Raw genomic sequence first — 6,914 nt, 5'->3', positions numbered from 1 at the left:
TCTAGCACAAAATTCTATTCTCCAAAAATCTGCCCTGATTGTCAATATTCCTCCTCTTCTTCATTACATTAACGCTCATTCTTTAGGAAGGTCTCTTTTAGACTACAAATTCGTCTCATCAATGAAGTGCGTATTTTATATCAACTTGCGACTTCCTACTCATTCATTTCCCATCATACAGTTAATTCTTCCAGAATATCTCTCACTTCCTTCATTAACTATTCAGCCTTGTACTACTAGCTCAATAATCCCGTGATGGTAAACTTCTGGAGGGAAATTATTCCGTACTTGGGTCCTACCTTTGTCTTATACATACCTGTGAAGAATCTCATATTTCATATATCCTTACACTCGTACCTTTGTATAACATCTTGCCAATATACTCTATAATATAAGAAAGCCCTCGTCAATATCTAACTTATTGAACAACATACATCGTTCTTTTACTTCTTCTAACCAATCATATCCCTTTTTAACATTAAAAAAGATAACTATCCTTGGCGAATCTTGCATTCCGCATCCTATCCCCTTTAGACATTAAGCATCATTATCCTTATAATTGATACTCTTTTCTGTTTCCGTAATTCCTGGCTTACCTCTTTCTACTTGTAAATCATCCACATATTTACATTCAAGTGTCATATTTAAACATATACCTATCCTTTCCACTTCTTACCTCAAGGAGAAAATGCAACTTCCATCTAATCATATCAATGTCTTGTAAATAAAACACTTCTAAGGTTGCTAACCACTCACAGTATAACCACAGTCGTTTGCTATCGCCGAACTGAAAATCCCATCAAACTTCTCTTCTTTTTAAGTCTTATCGGTAGTACTTAGGAGGTTATCTTAACAAAATTACACGTGATATATCAATACCATCCTCGAGGGTGTATAAACATTATTACCAAAATAATTGTGCTTGACGTCATCACTCATCCCCTCGTACTCTACTATCTTCCCTTACTTACAAGTCATTTGTATCTTACGGATTCCTCTTGATACCCATCATTTGTGATTCTATAGATATAATCTCTTCGTCGAACTATGTTCCCCACACATTCCTTCCTAATTAATCATACTATTGCCTTAATACCACAACACATCTTTTCCACTGTTCTCTCAACATATTAACAATATCATCTAACCACAACGTCACTCTAGATTCCTCTTTAACATTACTCTTTTCCTTTCCCTAACATACTCATTAGGGTTTTACAACTTACCGTCGTTGCATAACATAAAAAATTTCAAAATCATACTTGTTTAATTTTAACACCTTATCAAAGAGACAGATATACCTTCCATCAATAGTTGCTCTGGTCCTGAAATTTCAATGGATGTCAGCCTCTCCATAACCCTACTTTAGAACCCTGATCTGACACGAATCGCTTTTACATGGATTGGGAAAATTCTCCTTCCTGCTGTCCCTCTGTCGGTCGTTTACCGCCACTCAGAACTTATGAAAATGTACCAACTATACTAACCTGTCCGGTCTGGCCACCACCTTCATTTGAAACTTGCTCCGAAGCTACCATCAAGTCTTGGTTAATAGGGTCCTCAGGCTGCAAACTCCTCGATATCTCGGAAAGCCATGCACTCTCCGATGATCTACTATAATCGGAAGCTTAGGGATCAAATCCCAGCATTGACCACTCCCTTCCTTACCTAGCTATGGCCAAAGGAGGAACTAGCAACATTGGGGCTTCTTTTGGCTCCTCTACTCTTATCAAAGTCTATGATATTTGTAGCACTGATTCATCCTGAACCTCCGATGGATTTGTTTCCATAGAGGACATGATCTCGGATGGGTCCGTCTCAATGGAGGGTACATCTTCACTTGGGTCCCCCTCCAAAGTGTAACTTAATCCTCCCCCTATCATTGTTTCAATCCTCGAATCGCCCGTAGTCTTTTCTAAAGGAGTCATCGTCAAACTCTAAAACAACAGAGGTCAAGGTTGAAGATTTATACCCTATGACTCGACTCTATAGCACGATCTAGGATACAAAGAAAGGTAATCATCCTAAATGCCCTGCAGCCTCCTGTTTATAAGTGTGGCGTGCTTCACACCCATAAACAAGACTCTACTGGACACGGCTCGTAGACAAACCCTAGGACGAACTGCTCTAATACCACTTTTGTCATGACCCAACCAGAGGGCCATGACGGGCACCCGGAGCTAACCCACCGAGCACCACAAAACATACATACATCTCATATCCATACCTAAGTTGGCCATTGTGCTAGCTAATAGATCTCATAGTCTGCAGGGGACACAAGCCCGAAAGAGCTATATATCTATATTTACGTCATCAAACTGGGCCTATGTATAGAAGCCGACAAGCTATCAAAATGATATAACAAAATATGGACCAGGAAAGTCATAGAACATCTAACTGTGCATATCTGTCTACGAGCCTCTACTGGAGTACATAACATAATAAGGACGGAACAGGACCCCGCCATACCCATCTTTACACAAAGGAACTATACTAACTGGACTGCAACTCCGAAACAAGTGGAGTGCCCCTGTACAATCGCTGAGAAGGCAGCCTAAGAGTCTGGACCGTCTCCCCGTCTACCTGCGAGCATAAACGCAGCGTCCACAAACAAAATTACGTCAGTACGAATAATGTCCTAAGTATGTAAGGAACGAATAACAACACATTATAAAGATATGGAAAGTAACATTAGATAAGAGAGATAAGTTGTACATCTGATGCCTCTTAAGGAGGATGTCATACATGCTTAGCTTTTATAAAAAATATTCTCATACATACATATATATAGTATCCTGCCCCACCATTTAGGCTCGGTGTTATCATCATCATCCCGGGTCCGGGGCATCCCGCGTCCGGGGCATCCCGAGTCCGGGGTAACATCATAATCTGCCCACTGCAGTGGTTTACACATCTACGTGCCGGCGTGGTGTGAGAAAATACATACATATATATAAAGCATGCATGAGAGCCTAACTAAAATCTATAAATCTATCGGAGTGACATAAGGTCGGTAAACCTCCAATTATCATTATGGAACTGTCATCATGAACATATCTCACCTTGAAGGAACAACAATCATAAGATGAGATCAACATCAATGAATGAGATCAATAACCATAAGATAAAGATCAATAAATCATGAGACAATTATCAACAATATCATAAGAACCTCAAGAACCATAAGCTTCTATTATGGATATCATGTGAATGGGTTTGTATCAAAAATATCATGCCACAAGAAAGAAAGGGACATCATGCCATAAGAACGAAAGGGACAGCCATAACATACCTCGTCGTCTCCTTAACTACTCAACACCTATCCTCCCGAGCTCGTAAATCTACATTCTAGATGATTTGCACTTTGGGTAAGTCATTGAAACACTTATGTGGTCAAACTAAATTAATGAATGAGCTAACAAAAATTGGGCAGTACTTCCCCTTATATCTTCTATTTACTCTAACTCAAACAACTCCCAAAACCACAATAAAAACATCAATAATTCCATAATCAAAAGATTACATTCCAATTATACTCAATCCAATCCCAAAACTTCTTTTCATAAACAATCCATAACAACAACTTCAATATGACCCCTTATACACTTGTATACCACACTTTCTCAACATCGTAATTACCCCTCATAACAAGATTATACTCATAACATGCTAACAATTATAACTCAAGTTAATTTACAACTCAAAATATCATCAATTCATATTTGAACTTTTCCCCGTGACTCTTTTCACTTTTTAAGACTTGCTACACCTTTAAATCAACTTAAAATAAGAGATAAGATGAAGAACATACCTTGTATTTGAAGAATTTCAACTCACACAACTTACTCCAAGACTTAATCCCCACAACTCCAAGTAAAAGCAAGAACATCCAACTTCCATAAATGAACTTAGGTTTTCAAGGTTGATCATCTCTTGATTTAATCTGGAATGATTTGGAGTGTTTATGGGTTTTAAGGGAAGCTTAGAGAGACATTAGGGATTTTATTTTGGTGAAAAATGAGGCCCAAGTCGTGGGGAAATCAATATCTAGGCCAAGTCCACCGACTTAAATTTTCTGGAAAATTCAGGCAAAGTATGTGTTACTATTCATCTCATACTTTCAAAGTACGTGCTACTGTTCATCCTGTACTTGGAGGTAAGAATTTCAACTTTCTGGAAATTTCGGGTAAAGTATGTCCAAAATGTACGGGCCTTCATTTTTGTACGGGGCGTAACTTATCCCGTAATTCTTAGAATTGTGATGTGTCAGTTGCATTGGAAAGAAGACTCGCTGAACTTGAATTTACCTAGTTTCTGTATTCCACAACTCCTCGTATTCTAGGAGATATGCCTCTCTCAAGTTGGACCAAAATTTCAGTCCAAAATTCTGTCAAGTTTTCCCAAAGTTTTGACAAACTTAATTCCTTCAATTCGCTTGATCCCGGAACCTTTAGACACTTACGTAACACTTATTTAAAGTATTCCTTAACCTTATAAGGGTTCCATGACCTCTCTGGGCTTACGTTAGTTTACTTACGACGCAAATAACGCGAAAACTTTTGAGGTGTAATAGGACCAACTGCTTGACAAGATAGTCTTCATAAGTCCCAGCGTTGTTACATGTTTCAACAAAATGTGCAACATGTTTCTTTGGATTTCCCTTGCACTTAAACGTCTGAAATTTTGGAGGTTGATAATCGGCCGACATCTTAAAGCTATCAATTCTTATAGTGTACGGCTTTGCGTAAGTAAAAGAAGACATGGCAGCAACTTCATACTTATCCTTGATAGTCACTTCGATGAACTCCTTTAGTCGGTCAAGAGGAATCATCCCTGCGGAAGAAACTGGAATTTCCTTAGTAGGAGGTGTTTGATTTGCATGAGGTTTAGTCTCTAGTACTTCTAGACCCTTCCCAAGTGCGTGGCTGGATTCTCCTTCCATTAATCCATCCATCTTGTCCATTAACTTCTCAATTCGAGCGTCTTCATTTTGCACATGCTTGGCCAAGCCGTCGATCACCTTTTCCAAATTTGCTAGTGTCTCCTCCATAGATGAAGCGTTAGTTACCAATGTTTGCATAGTTGTTGGGATGTTGAAGAATAGCAAGGATTGTCGAATAAGTTGATCTTTGACTTACTTCATGTGGCGTGAGTGGAGAGGATTCGTCGCTTAAAGTATCATCTTCTTCCTTCATAGCATAGTTCTTAGATCCAGAGAGATCAAATAGAGCTAGAGTCTTCTTAATCTTTTCAGCAATGCTGTTTCCTCCCTCCGATGCATTGGTAGAGGATCTTGCAACTTTTGAGGATGAAGATCCGAAAACAGGAGTTGATGCGGATGACACTTGGAGTGCTTGTCATCCCAGCGTGCTTGCTTTGCTCCTCATAACTGGTCCAGTGCTTCAAGAGGTAACTGACACGCCCCAAACCATAGCCTGGGCATAACCCGACACTCGGTGCCTTGCTGCATGTGACCGACCGAACAACATGGCTTGCTGAATCAACATGGGGCATGAATTGATGCGGAACATAATATAAACATGCAAGGTGGGAGTAAAACATGAGATTAAATGATCATAAGTTTGAAAATATATAATAAATACTAAGCCATTACTATGGCTATACGACTCTGAACATCTGACATGACATGGATGAACTAATGTAGCCTATGAAACCTCTGACATGAGTCTGACTGCTAACTTATTTACTGGGACAAGGCCCCCACAAGCCTTAACTGCATAACTGAAATAAATATAAATAGAGATAAAACCCTGGATGAGATGGGGCTCACCAATAGCTGATACGAGCGAGTCTTAACGAGCTGATCCGCCATCCTGTAAATCTGCATCGTGAAATGCCGGTCCCCAGGCAAATAAAAGGGACGTCAGTACGTTTGAATTGTACTGGTATGTAAAGCAACTGAATGAAATAAAGCATTGCACATGAAATAATAGAACTGAAAATGAAACTGTATCTGTAAGCTGAACATGAACATGAGTATCGTCTGACATGAATATATATTTAAAACACGAGCAAAATATTTTAAGTGGGAGAGCCTTAATATAACCGACATGTAACCACCACATAAGTATGTAATGTCTGATCTTTGCCCGAACAGCTAAGCTATCATGTACCTTGCCGGGGTACAAGACATGAACATGAACATGAATGGATCTAATAACCCGCAATGGGTAAACATGAAGGAATCGTCCTAACTCGGCGGAGCGATCCTTATCCTACGCTAGCATACGTAGTTTCAGGCTGTTTGAGCCTTTTTGGTAATCTGTGCAACTCCCAAAACATGAGCATGGATATAATTGGCTTAGAAGCTCATGAATTAAATAAACATGATTGTAAACATGATTCTTGATTGTATTATAACATGAAGATAGATATATACATATAGTATAACTTTTGTGAAAACATAGAAGCATGTTGAATTTCATGAAAATAAACATAAAATTTTATATCTTGCATTTAAGAACCCGTGGAATGCAAAGTATGAGTTTTCATGGATTACGGACAAATTCTCAATAACCAAAATGGACTATTAAGAACACAATAACTAATAATTAATACAACATGGTATATCATGGTACATGTACTTAGGGCTATCATGAACATGGCTGGAAACCCTAGTTTTGGTGAAATTTCGTATAATCATAGAAGAACGTGGCGTGGGGAAGAACAATGATGTTCCTACACGTAGATAGAAACCCTACATACCTGTAACGCTCCAAAACATGTATAAAAGTCTGAACTTTGAGAAGAAGTCTAAAAGCCTTAGTCTTGAATCCTTGTGATGGGTTTTCTTGAAAACCCCTAGGTTAGGAACATGTTAGAATTCACTTGAAAGGCTTAGAATAGGCTTACCTTGGTGCATTGGATTGATGAGAGAAGAAACCTTCGTGCTA

This window comes from Lycium barbarum, chromosome 11, assembly GCF_019175385.1.
Source record: "Lycium barbarum isolate Lr01 chromosome 11, ASM1917538v2, whole genome shotgun sequence".
NCBI classification, from domain to species: domain Eukaryota; kingdom Viridiplantae; phylum Streptophyta; class Magnoliopsida; order Solanales; family Solanaceae; genus Lycium; species Lycium barbarum.
Note: the sequence above shows the minus strand (reverse complement) of the source record.